At 50.3% G+C, this 13,919-nt stretch overlaps 2 protein-coding genes across 2 annotated transcripts in view; one reads left to right on the top strand and one right to left on the bottom strand.

The window, feature by feature from the left end:
- LOC143433504 (uncharacterized) overlaps positions 1 to 13,919 on the top strand; it is a 218,376-nt gene that overhangs the window by 199,743 nt on the left and 4,714 nt on the right. The gene's annotated exons all lie outside the window — the stretch shown is intronic.
- The window catches only part of Mob2 (MOB kinase activator 2), a 146,987-nt gene that overhangs the window by 5,984 nt on the left and 127,084 nt on the right, over positions 1 to 13,919 (bottom strand). The gene's annotated exons all lie outside the window — the stretch shown is intronic.

Raw genomic sequence — 13,919 nt, forward strand, 5'->3', positions numbered from 1 at the left:
CGATTTACGAGCGAATTCTCCGCGTCGCGAATCGTTCGACCCCGAAGCGAGGACGTTCCGGCGAGTAGTCGATGGCCCTTTGTCGAACCGGCCACCATCTTTCGCTTCCACTCGCTACTGGACGAGCGACGAGGCGCTCCTCGCAATTTTCTGCGTGCACCTTTGTAATATTCCACTGCGAACAATTTTTGTTTTCGCCTCTGCTCGAGTGGATTCGACATTTTTGCAGAGCAATCGAGACTGTTACTTGGCCTGATTTCGTTCGAGGATCGAACTGTCGCAGAAACGCGTCGAGGAAGTAATATACACCCACGCGTGCACGTCCCGCGATACTTTACAACCTAACAACTTTACGATCGAACATCTGCCGCGGACCGATTCTCTACTGGACTTCGTCTCCAGGATGACTTTGTTCGTTCGTCGAATAATAGAACGTCGCGTCCTCGTTACACAACTGTCGCTGGCGTCTCGCTGAATAATCAATCGTCCGTTTCTCGAAGACGATCGTCCGCAGCGTAACGAGGCATTCTGGTAATTAAACCAACAATCGCATTAAGCTCTCGAAAAACTCGATCGCGAGGTGACTCGACAGATCTACGCGGCGACGAAAAACGAACGCGAGGGAATTTCCTGGGGGGAAAGAGAAAAAACGAAGCCAGCCGTGGATCATTACGGGGCATGATCGATTCGACTGAGACCCCTCCCCCTCCCACCTCGATCTATAAATCGAACCGTACACAAGGCGGACAGCGTGTATCGATCTAGAAGTCAAATAAATCGCTCGGCCAGGTGGCGATCGCGGTCTCGACGCCGCTCGATAATATCTCGATCGACCGATCGTTCGATCGCCGGTTTATTAGCGAGGCCTCGTTCGATCGCGCGCGTATCTCGCGACGTTGACAGCCGTGATTGTCGAACCTTTCCCTCAGCGCGATCGTTTTCTTCTTATCAGCGTGGGGCCATTCGACGGACTTTTCATCCGCGGACACGTCGCCTCGTGAAAGGGTCGCGGGCAGCCGTGACGAATTCAACAACGAACGCTCAGAGAACGAGAACGACTCGCTGGATCATCGACGTTTCCGCTAACGCGTGGCGTCGCGACGGTACGCGATCAGTTTTCGCGTTACACATTCGTGCAAGTTTAATAGCTGAAATATAGAACGAAGCACTGTCCTTTTTTTTAATAGAAAGCGTAAGAATTGTCTTCTGTAGAGAATTTTAATTGGTTTTGCAGTTATTAAATGAATTGATTCATTTCTAATACGATTTAGAAATTTCGAGCCTCGAAAGTGATTGTACTGTGTACAATGAAATATGGAGAAATTTGTGAGCACAAATGGCGTGGTCAGAAGAATTTTCCGACTCGAGCACTGAGCTAACTGTACAATGCGCTTCTATTAAAGATTGAACTTAAATTTTCGTCATTAAGGGAAAGTTTGGTAGCCCCGTGTCGCGTCGACGTGCGAATTGTTCAATTTGTACAGTCCTCAGTCCTCGCACGCAGTGGGACAAGGTGAAACCAAGCAACTTTTCAAAGGAATCTTCCTCGAAGCAGGAGTTTAATGGATTATCAAAACACGCGCAAGAAATTAGCAAAATCTCCGGGCCTTGAGGCCTGGCAACGCTCTCTGGGAGGGTAACAATTTATCCGCGCAGCCTCTTGCGCGGCTGGGCTTCGATTAACCGTCGATTAAGCGTCCCTCTACACTGCAAGACAATCGTTTTGAACCTGACTCGCTGCAACGTTGTAGCGTTTGCGTAGGCATCGGTTTTTCTTCTTCTCATCGCGAGCAACATACTCGAACACGAGTTCGCGATCATCGCGATTACGTTGACTAACCTTGCATTGTGACTTCGACTGCGCTTTCCTCTTTACGAGGCTTCGATTCGATCCGTGCCAGCGGAACTTGGTTCGATAAACCGGCTCCGATCGGCGCCGATTGGCCTGCTTCGAGCTGCTTCTCTCGTCCAATCGTTCTCCACGCGGATCGTTCTCGCCTCGCGAGCGTACAATTTCTAATTCCCCTCGCGATCTTCAGGGGAAGCGCAGAAATTTGGAATTCGATCGAGAAAGTTGGACGTCGTGGAAATTGTGAACTCTCGTGTCGATCTCTCGTGGATCCGCGCGCGATTCGCGAGGAACGCCAGGCGAAAAGGAGGCGCACGTAGAACGGGCGATTCGCAGGATCGAAAGTGGCAGCGATAAGTAGACGCGAGGGGATCGGAAACCGGCGGAGATGGTAGCCCCGGAGCCGATCGACCTGTCATTACTCCACCTCGATGGGAGCATGATCCAAAACCGTAAATTACAGAGCATCCTGGTGGAGAGACGGGCGGCGCGGCGCGCATACTCTTTCTCTCGAGCACGATCGATCGGGAGGATCGAGGGACGAGGGAGGCGGCGCGACGCGATGTCAGATGAAAAGGGAGAGGATCGACGGTTCGCCCGTTCGGCTCGATTACTCGAGCGGAAACGCGAAACCGGGCGCATGATCGGGTTCGAGGGAAATTAAAACTCCGTTCGACGTGCCGTTCGCGTCGACTACCGATCCGCGAGCGAGCTTCGCGAGGAGAATCCGCCAGAGAAACGGAACGGAAGTTGAAGATTTGCGCGATGGAATTGCGAAAAATGCCAGCCGGAAACAAGGCCAGGGTCAGTGTGATTTTGATAATCGCGAAGCGATCGATAACTATTGGTCGACGGTTTTTTTCGCATCCTCGTAACGATCATCGAGAGATCCTTTCGTTGCACGCACGACAGGTTAACGCGTTGCCGTTTAGTGCGAAATAAAATTCTAATATCTTTCAAGCATTCTTTCTAGTTATTCTTCTACTATGAAACGAGTATCTTCGACGACGTGTATCGTGAAACTCGTTCGAAGGCTACGCGAATTGTTTTCGAATGCCAAACGTCTCTGTCCTCCATTTTTTCAGCTCGCAGTTTCAAAGAGTATCGTTAGGTTTTTCCTCGAAGATACGCCGTTTCGTTCTGCGGATCGGATGCAATAAAGAACGATGGCTGTATGGTTCGTTGGGCGACGATTTCATCGGCACGGTTAACGCGAAGTTTGCATTAAAAGGAGAGAAAAACGCGGCGCTGCGCCAGCGGAGTCAGGCTGCGCCGATTGAAACGTAACCGCGTCACGCTCGCGGCCGGAAAAACGAACGTCCGCGTACTCGCGGCCGCTGGAAACGCAAACGCTTGTCAGCCGTATCGCGTTTTTGACGTTAATTATATTCGGCCCCGCGATCGAGCCGCACGAGCCCCTCGTTCGCTGTTAACGCGCTCCAAATACGTAGCCGGGAACCGATCGTTCGTGGCCACCGACATTTCGCCCAGTCGAGCTGTTCTTCCGTCGACACGACAATGGCACTTCGTGCTTGAATTCGAGTCAAACTTGGAACTCAACTCGCTACTATTTTTAATCATTTTTCTACGACGATCTTGAAGCTTCAAATTTGAACGATGATCTTCGAAACTGCTCTGTTACTCGAATTTCGAATCTGTTTGAGTTGAAAACAGTTTTTCAGAAAGAGTCGCGAGAAATTGTCGCTGGAGAAATCGAAAGTTGAAGGATACTTGGAGAACGCAGTGAATTTAGGGCCGTCGGGGTATGTCGTGGGTACTAAACGGGTGATCTGGGATTAAAGACTTGTGCGTGTCAAATAATTGATGATTGAAGGTGTTGGGTAGAAAGTATCGTGTAAGTGAACGAAAAGTCCGGTGTTAAGGCATTGGATAATTATAGTGCGGTGGTATTCATATATTACGTGACACATTTGGTACGCGAGTGATTATACGGTGCTGTACGGCAAAAGTGACAAAGAGTACGGAATTTTATTTCAACGAATTTCATTTACGGTGTCGCGCGAAAAGCCACTGGCGGACACGTCGCAGCGTTACGCGTACCGAAAGGATCCTCGTGCGAAACAGCCGCGTGTGTAATAACAAATTCAGGGAACGCTGGTCGACCTGAATTACGTTTAAAACACTCTGAAACCGTCGGTGACTGGCGCGTTCGGACATTCCACGCGGTTGACCGTTAAAAATTGACTCGAATCGTAACTAACGAACGCCATTCACGCGCACGGATGGTTTTTCTACGAAAAAAGAGAAAGAAAGAGAAGCCTCGCTCTTTTCAACAACGTTTGAAACCACCGAAAGCGAAGAGCTTGGGCCCACCAAGGTCCAGCCAGCTCCGCAAACACTCCGTGGCGCACAAAAACCGCGCAGCGCATCCTTCGATCGGCGATCCAACGGGCCACAATCCAAACAACCGTGAACCAAAGAAGAATCCCACTCGAAGGAAGACGAAGAGCTCGATCGCACCGCCGACACCCAAACACTCGACGATCTCAATTTAACCGTCCATCCCTTTGTCCACCCCCTTCAAACTACCCTCCATATCGCGACAAACCAACGTCGCGACGTTCCAAAATCGTCTCGACGATCCTCCTCGTCCACCATCTCGAGACGAATCGAAATAAAAGAAGTAAAGAAGAAAAGAAGAAAAGAAGACAAATTAATTCGCGCGTAAATCGTCCACGCGTGTCGCGAGTGGAGTCTCCGGTCGCTAAATCTCCCGCGACAGGATTTCTGTGCGCTTGGAGCCTGAGGCCCCCAGCTGGAATTATTATTCCTCCGCGATAATGGCAGCGTTAAACGCACGGAGCGCGCCGATCAAAGTCACATCGTTCATCTCGCGACGATCGACGCTCCCTTTCTCTTTCTCGCCTCGCGGTCCGCGCGATCCTCTGGGAGAAAGAGAGAAAGGGGGGAGGAGAAAGAAAACGATGAAATCCGCCGCGATATCGATCGTTAAATGGCCGGTTCTCGATTCCGGGACCGTGGCCGCGGCACTGGCAACAGGACCAACAGGTATTAACGATCGAGGACCGCGGCTCGAACGATTCGGTGGCCGATCAGCCCGAGCGATAACGTTCCACGGCACTTTTTTCCTTTACGTACTAATGCGTAATGCCAGTGTTTAATGCCCGTCGCGGTAATCACTGCGAGAGCCCTCCTCGCGGCGGTTACCGATTGAAACCGCCGCGACGCGACGCGACGCGACGTCCTCGTGCCGATCCACGACCGCGTGCGTGATTGCCTGGCCATTGCTCGAGTTCTCGCTCTTCGCCAGCTGATGGATTCTAGTTTTCGAGGTCGAGATGGAGAAACGCGGGAAAGAGTCTTTCAGGGATTTCTGTCTCTCATTTTGGACCATTTTGTATTTCGCAGACTTTGAAAAGAATTGTAAATAGTATTCTTTTGCTTCTTTTTTTCTAATGGTTCATTACGATGGCTACGTTTGAAGTAAAGATATTGTAAAACACTCGAATCATAGATGTGGTTCATCGAGAACCGCGCGCAGACTAATTTCCTCGTTCGCCAGCATTGAAATCACCGGGCGATACCCGCCACCCGGTGCAGCCAATCCGCTTACATAACAAATCGGCGTACGCAATCGCTCGTTCTCACGTTCGAGCGCGAAGGAAGGTAAAAAAAAAGGAACAGGGAGGAGGGAATACAGCGGGAACGGTGTAAAAAAAAAATTCCGAAAAAGAGGAAAAAGCAAAAAACCGCTTCGAGGCGGAGATGGAGAAACGCAGTTACCAGTCGAAGGAGCGACGCGGGGGAGAACGGGCTGGTTGGCGGAGGTGAAGGAGGGACCCAGGCAGGTAGCTGCAATCCAATTTAGAGGCGGATATCCACGCGAGATCTTCACGATTTCTACACACGAATAAGACGGGGCCCGCGCACCGGCCGTGAAATCATATGCGGTGTCCAGTCACGGATGGCATTGCCGTCGATCGCCGTCTCTCCTTTCGAAGGGAAAACCAGCCGCGTTCGCGATCGCGCCGCCAGATGGAGCCAGCTGACGGGAGGGCCGAGGACGAGGCGGGAGAGCCTTGTCGCGCCGGTTTCATATCGTGGGCGTACACCCGGTATCCCTCTTTCTTTCCTCCTTTTTCCTTTTTTTCTTTATAAGTTCGTCCTCCTTTTTCAACTGTACTACACGGTTTCCAACACTTCTGTCCGGCGACGTAACGAGCCGCTGCCACAAAACTACCTTCTTAACTACGCGCAAGATCGTAAAACTAGGAGAAACCAAAATAGATACGCGTGGTGACGCGAGAGATCCTTTTTCAAGAGACAAGAACGTACTTTTAGGTTTCGAGAAAGCTGAGAAGGACGCAGGATGGATGCTCGTTCAAATTGGAGAAGCTAGTTACTCACTTTCTTTGAAATATCCTTCCATGTTTCAAATAGATGCAAATTTGAGCCAAGAGAGTGGAGACACGAACTTTGACTAGTCTCTTGAGATCGATGGGATAACAAAAATGGCGCGTAGAGACTTCTTCGCGAGCAACCGCGAGCCACGATGGAGAATCGCGTAGCGTCGATAACGATCGAGGAATTTCGCTAACGCGACCACGTTGATCGCCGGGGACTTAATTAAAGGATTGATTGGGTGCCGATGGAAGGACGACGGATCACGCCCAACGAATTAAGGACGTCCGACGTCGCCCGCGTTCTTGTTTAATTACGCGGGCCCCGCGTATCAATCTTGCAGCGCCTCGCGCCGCGAACGCGTCCGGTTTCGTCGACGAAACGCGCCCGTTAATTACCGCCTCGCTGTCATATTTGTATAAAGTAGACGAGGAAGGGCGAAGGGAATTAACCGTGAGAATGTAACGAGACGAGCTGGACCAGCCAGCGGGACGCGTAATGAACGGTCGTTAAATATAAAAGAAGTCGAGGAGGGCATGAAAGAGAAAAAAGGGAGGGGAAAAAAATGGAAAATGAAATCAGGAACGACCGCTTTGCTCGAGTTCACGGCGTTTCGTTGATGCCAGGGGACGCTGCGCTAATGTCCGCGACGTTTAAAGGCGGATGAAAAATGTCGGTTTAGAGGAGACGAAATTACCATCGGCGGCTGCCAGCCTGACTGTCAGCGAGCCCGTTCCTGCGTCATTTACTGTCTCTTAAATCGCCCCGGGTGCGGTTGCTTCTTGCGCGTTTTACTTGGATTGCGAGTCCCAACGCGAGAGTCCTCTTCCTGGACGCGCTCGCTCGCTCGCGGCTCGCAATTTTCAGCTATCTCGAGCGAGAATTTTTGCGAGACCCCTTTGTTTTTAGGAGATCCGCAACAAAGTTCCACGCGGACCCTCCGCGTTCGACTAACGCGAGCAAACCAGAGTAGATTTGCATATAATAAATAACGCAGGTGCAACTCTGCACGGTTTATCGCGAACCGGTGTAGCACGTGTCCAAACACAAAAGCATACCTCGTGTATACCGTGATGCACTGGTGGCGGAGCCAAAGAGAGATTTCCCACAGACAGAGGAGGAAGAACGGTGCGTAGCTTCGTTACCCCTGCGGCCATAAATTCAGCTAATTATTTACGCACAACCAGTCCCTCTCCGTGGAACTTTCAACGCGTTTCATTTACCCCGCGACTTGTCCGTAGAAATTTTCATCGCGTTCGACGCCTCGATCGTCCTCGCGATCGATCGTGCGCCTCTCTTGGTCCCTCCGCCATTTTCTCGTCGCCAGAGACGAGACGCTCGATTTCGATCCGCGGCGTAAACGAAGGAAAGGAAACGCCTGGCTAAGGAAGGCTGGTAATTTCAAGGAAAAAAGTAAATCATACGGTAGCCGCGGTGAGAATCGGAACGATGTGAATCGCGTTTAACCCGCTTCGAGTTGGGCTTCAAGCGCGCCCAACGCGAGCGAGCGCGAGTTGGAGCCGCGGCACCAGGGCTCGCTGGCTTCTCACGGAAAAATCAGCCAGGCTAATGAAATCGACCGCACAATCGCCATTATTCGCGGAAGCGGCACACGCGTAACTCGGCTGGGACTCGCGAAAAATTCGCGACCGTGTTTGCCTTCGGATTGTTCTTCCATTTCTTCTTTTCTTCGTCGACTCTGTTGCTATAATTTCCTTAAGAAAAAAAAAAAAAAACAAATCGTACGTAATGTCAAACGTAATGTTCGTTGGCTTGGCAACGCTGAAATCTTGAATCGTATCCACTAACAAGTCGGAGAGTGGATCGTAGATTTCTCGCTTGGAATGTCTCAAATGGCCCCGCGAAACCTGCGTTGCGTAACGTATGAGAATCGCGTCTGTTCTTAATTTCGAAGTCCGTCTACCCTCAGGGTGAAAGAGTCACACATTCTCGAACTCGTTGGAACGTTGAAAGAAGAAAAATACTTGATAGACCCAGCGTTCTGAACTGAAGAGAAATAAAAGAAGCCTCGTCCCAAGGGGAAAGAATCCGCTGTTCCAAATTGGCACCATTACAGTTTTCGCGCGCGTAACCGAACGCACTGGTCACCGCGCGGTTCAACGTCCTCGCGTGCAGCGTATTATCATTATCATTATCCCATCAGCGGTCGTGGAAATTAATAAAATCCCCAACGGTGGGATAAGCAGCGCGACGTTCGAGTTCATCGGCCAATTTAAAGGACATTAGACGTGCCAAAAAGCGGCGTACCGCTGCTCGTCAGCGGCAAGAAGCGGCTGAACGCCCGGAGGTGGTACGTCCGCGCGCAAAAAGAGACATTCTAGCGTGCGGAAAGATATTACCGATTATATGGTATCAACGGTTTAGCGATTGCTCTCACGTACGCGTGATTCCGCTAATTCGACTGTTACCGCCGCCCTCCGCGCCCCTCCGCGTCGCTTCTTCGATCATTACCGCGGTCTGCCTTCGAGCTGTTCAATTTGCTGTCGCCTGAATCCACTCTCTCGTCCGTTTCGCCGTTTCTTTCGCTCGGTCCACGGCATTCGTTGCAGCTCGAGCGGACGCTCGTGTCCGTTTAAAGAGTCTCGTTTCGAGGCGGCCTCGAGTTTCGAGCTCGCGCGCCACCTCCGGGGGTTGCTATTTAGCCAGCGACCGATTTCAGTCGATGGTTCGTGTCTTTAAACGAGAGGATCGTTCGACGAACCCTTGACCATCTTCATTTTACGTGATTCGTCGCGTTAACGAGGACTTGGTTCGATTCAAAGTTGAACAGCTGTTTTAATTGCGAACTGTACTTTGTAGATTTCTCCAGTACGTAGGAAACGACGAGACTGAGCGGAAAGAATCGAGTTGAGGTACCTTGCAAGGCTGCACCAGTTCCTGGGAAACCAGGAGCGTTCGTCGACGAAAACGTCCGGTTCCCTGCACGAGCCTCCCCACACTTTCACTCTTTAAATAAGTCGCGTTCAGAAAAAGAGTGCCGCTCACCTTTGGGGCTGGCTGTCTCCAAAACGTCTTCGACCGTTTCGCATAAGGAGTTTTCCGCCTCCGGCCAGACGGTTGTTCCTTTCCGGCGAGGGAATGGCCCCGTCCTGGACGAGCTCGACGCCGGTTCGCGCGTGTGCGTGACCAGCGGAGGCCCGCTGAGTGAAAAGCGGTTCCGCGAACCGACTAAACGCTCGTCGTTACGTGAAAGGGACGCCTAAACGGTCGTGTCTGAGAACGCGAGTCGCACCGTGGGACTCGAGTTTTAATTCCGCACGCGAGCCGCCGATCGCGATTTCCACGGAATTACGGTTTCGAGAACGAGCGCTCGCGAGCGTTTTTCGGTGATCGACGACGGGTGCCATATTGGTGAACCTTTTTACGAGCCCGCAGACTTTCGTGTTTCTCGTCAACGTCGTGGTTGCGAATTTCAAGGATTATGAACGCATAGGTGTAGATAGAAGAGGTACAGAGACAACTGAACGAGAATGTTCGTTAAATTATAGAAAGAGAATTAGCAAAAATTCAATCTTAAAACGCAGAGTTCGAAGACGAGATCGCCACGGCAGGTGTCGCCTGGTGATCGCCAGAATTTTCACAGCCAGCTCGATGAAACGCGTAACTGTAACCCGACTCGTTCCACGGACAATTCGTCACGACTGGTCCACGACGATTGGCCGTGTCGCAATTAGAACGTCGCCTGGGAATAATAGAGGCGTTCGACGATCGACGCGGTCATAACGCGTCGCCGTGGCGGCGGGCACACCGTCGAACCGTGTATATTTAGCGAGCGTCGGTGCAAAAATCGCGAGGCGTCGATCATCTCTCGCGCAGCGATTTTTCGGAAATTTTCCCTCGTCCCGTTCCGTATTTTTTCTCGTCTGTCTTAGTGCCGTTTCGTCTGGTTTTTGCGCGAGGACGCGTCGTTTTTTTTCTCTCCTCGCCGATTTTTTGTCTCCCCGCTCCTCTTTCGTTTTTTTTTTCCTCTCTCGTACAGTAACGCGTTTATTACGCATCGTCGCGGCAGAAATTACAGGACGTTTTTTTCGCCCGGTTACTCAACGAAAAGTTAATCTTTGTTCTACGGTGGCGCGGAACGTTTTGCACCAGAGTGCCACGGAATTAGAGACTTTTCGGCTCGCTCGTCTTCTTGTTCCCACAATTGATTAACGATCTTTTAAGGAAACACTTGACGGGATCGTGTTAAAATTCTTTCGCCTTAAAATTCAGTTTTCTGCGAGGTCACTGTCCTCCGCCTCGTGTCCTGGACGCGTCCCGTAATTCTCCACTCGCGATTCGTGCCACTGTCGCGATCTTTACGTTGGCCTACGATCCTGCGCGTGTCATCCGCGAAGGACGTTCGGAAATCTCTGTGAAAATCCCTAAAAAACAAATCATAATAAAGTACCAAGTTCATAAAACCCATATTCCCATTACACACACGATCTTCCATTTTACAACTGGTCCAATCCGATATCTCCAGTATCAACATCGTACGGTCGTCCAGAATGAACTCGAGAAAAGTTTCGCGCGGCGATTTGTCGCGAATTTTCAGAATACGATCCGAACGAGGCGCGACAAAGGGGAAAATGGCGCTGGTCTCGTGTTACAAAGTCGCGTCGTATACGGGAAAGGCTTGGGCGCGAAAAATAACGAGAGCCCGCGCGTGCTCGCCTCGTATTTCGGAGTGGCGTCGGGCCCGCGGGCGCGTGTGCGTGCTTGGAGAAATATACAGCGGGAGACGCGAAAAGCGTCGCGCCGCGGTGCCCGTCCTGCGTTACGTCGAGCCCGTCGGTATGCGTAAATATACAACCGCCGCCGCTCTATATATTCGCGTACGGCCACCCTGGTTTTAGAAGGAGCCGTCCGCGATCCACCGCCGCGCGGACGTCGATACGTGACGGCTACGCGTCGGGCTGGACCGCGACGTCCGCTACCTCGCGTCCCACTTTCTGGAAATTCGCCTCTGGAATCGATTTTGTCCCATCTTTCTACTCGATCTCCCTCGTGGCTGCGTTCTCGCCAGTCGATTTTCAATTTCGAGTTCCACTTGGCGCTTAAAAATTAAATTTTATTCATTTGTTCTCATTTTCTGGAAATCAAACTCTGGAATCGATTTTGTCCGATCTTTCTACTCGATCACCCTCGTGTCTGCGATTTCACGATTCGATTCTCAGTTTTGAGTTCCACTTGACGCTTAAAAATCAAATTTCATCGATTCCTTCTCACTTTCTGGAAATGCAGTTCTGGAATCGACTTCGTCCGATCTTTCTACTCGATTTTCCTCGCGTCTGCGTTCTCATCAGTTAATTTTCAGTTTTCAGTTCTACTTGGCGATTAACAAAAATCAAATTTCATCAGTTTCTTGCAACTTTCTGGAAATTTGCATCTGGAATCGATTTTGTCCGATCTTTCTACTCGATCTCCCTCGTGGTTGCGTCTCGCCAGTCGATTTTCAATTTCGAGTTCCACTTGGCGCTTAAAAATTAAATTTTATTAACTTGTTCTCATTTTCTGGAAATTCTGCTCTGGAATTGACTTCGTTCGATCTTTCTACTTGATCTCCCGCGTGATTGCGTTCTCGCCATTCGATTCTCAGTTTCGAGTTCCACTTGGCGATTAACAGAAATCAAATTTCATCAATTTCTTCTTACTTTCTGGAGATTCACCTCTGGAATCGATTTTGTCCGATTTTTCTACTTGATCTTCCTCGTGTCTGCGTTCTCATCATTTTATTCTCAGTTTCGAGTTCTACATGGCGCTTGAAAATCAAATTTCATCGATTCTTTCTCACTTTCTGGAAATTCACCTCTGGTATCGTCTTCGTCCGATCTTTCTACTCGATTTTCCTCGTGTCTGCGTTCTCATCAGTTAATTTTCAGTTTTGAGTTCTACTTGGCGATTAACAAAAATCAAATTTCATCAGTTACTTGCAACTTTCTGGAAATTCACCTATGGAATCGACTTCGTTCGATCTTTCTACTTAATCTCCCTCGTGTCTGCATTCTTGCCACTCGATTGTCAGTTTTAAGTTCCACTTAGCAGTTAACAAAAATCAAATTTCATCAATTCCTTCTAACTTTCTAAAAATCTCGCTGTGGAATCGCCTTCGTCCGATCAGAAACGATCCTTTCTACTTGATCTCCCTCATATCTGCATTCGAGCGCCTACTAAAATCGAACTCGCGAAGCTCCTGACATTTCAACCTTCTCACCACTCGGTCCTCGGTTTCAACTTCCATTTAACGCTCAACAAACATCAAATCTCACAATTCCCTCAATAATCAGCTCAAAAGAGGTGTCGCCTGATTGGAAAGTCCTCGCGGTCCCTCGGACCAGCGTCGTCGATGCTCGACCGATCGACGCGCAAGAACGGAAACGCTATCACGCCCTGTTAATCGTCCGGCAAGAAGTGCTCTTGACTTTCGACGGAGCGCCGCGGAAGAACGGGCGTAGCGAAATCAAGAACGCGAAAGAGAAACCCGCGGTGCGACCTTTAGGCTTGCTCGCGGAAGAAACGCCGCCACCGCCGCTGACAATGAACTCGACTTACGGTGAAGGCGGCGGAGAACCAGCGCGGTTCGCCCGTTCGCCAGCGAAAACGAAAATCTCCCGGCTCACGTCGCGTGTTCGTTAATTGGTTTCCCCAGCCGGGGAGAAACGGCGCGGTTTTTGCCGGATTAGGGACGTCTTCACGGTTGTCGGCCCGTTAATGAGGAAAATAATATATTATTGCCGATACGAATGTGTGTCACTGTCCGACCAGAGGCTCGCAGCGATATATAACGGGAAAGCATTCGCTGTTGGATGGATTTTTGTCGCGATCGGTTCTTCCGCGAGGTTCTTACGCGCCCCAGGTATCGCGTTCTTGGTTCTACGATGGTTTTCGGACGGCGTCCTATTTCTGAAGCGAGCCTCGCGTTTCGAGGTGCTCGCGAGGAGTTCGTTAGACGATCGCACTGATGAATCGGTTACCATCTTCCTGCGCTTCATTTCCAACGTCGTGAATTAGCGTGGAAGTTAAACGCACTGGACTTACTACTGACTGCGAGCTCAGTCGACTTTCGAATTCGAAGCTTCCCTCAGGAATCGCTCTCGATCTGAATAATCTCTTTCACGGTGAAATCAATGTTTCTTAATAGAGACGTTTGTATGGATTGATATAAAAAAAGGGACTCGTGGAACGAGAGCGTTGTATGAAAGAAAAATCGAAGCGAGTAGCCGGAAGGGAGAGGAAATCCAAAGATTCGAAGATCGATTATTATTAACCAGCTCGATCGCCTCGTCAGCGATCCCATACTCGCGACAGCTCAGCTAGAACTAATCGCTCTGAATGGAATAAATTAGTTCGGTTATTCGTTGATCCGCTCTTGTTAATCGTCTCGTACGCAGTGTCGTTACGCAACCACGGCCTTCCACGGCCGCGGAATAAAGGAAACGCTCGTTTTTCCTTTTCGCCGGAACGATCGTAACGCGGCGGTTTCCCAACGAACCGATTAGAAACGGGAAGAGGAGGCGTCCGTCCTTTTCCCCGTTGCCAAGCGATATAATAAGGAGAAATTTATTGAAACGGGTAAACGAGAGGCTCGTATCGAAACGAGTACGGTAATTGATTGGTTGCTCTTTGATTACACGTTCGACCGCCTCGAGCGGTGCCCAGGAAATTTATTAATACGGCTGCAATG

The sequence above is a fragment of the Xylocopa sonorina genome, chromosome 3, assembly GCF_050948175.1.
Source record: "Xylocopa sonorina isolate GNS202 chromosome 3, iyXylSono1_principal, whole genome shotgun sequence".
In the NCBI taxonomy this organism is placed as follows: domain Eukaryota; kingdom Metazoa; phylum Arthropoda; class Insecta; order Hymenoptera; family Apidae; genus Xylocopa; species Xylocopa sonorina.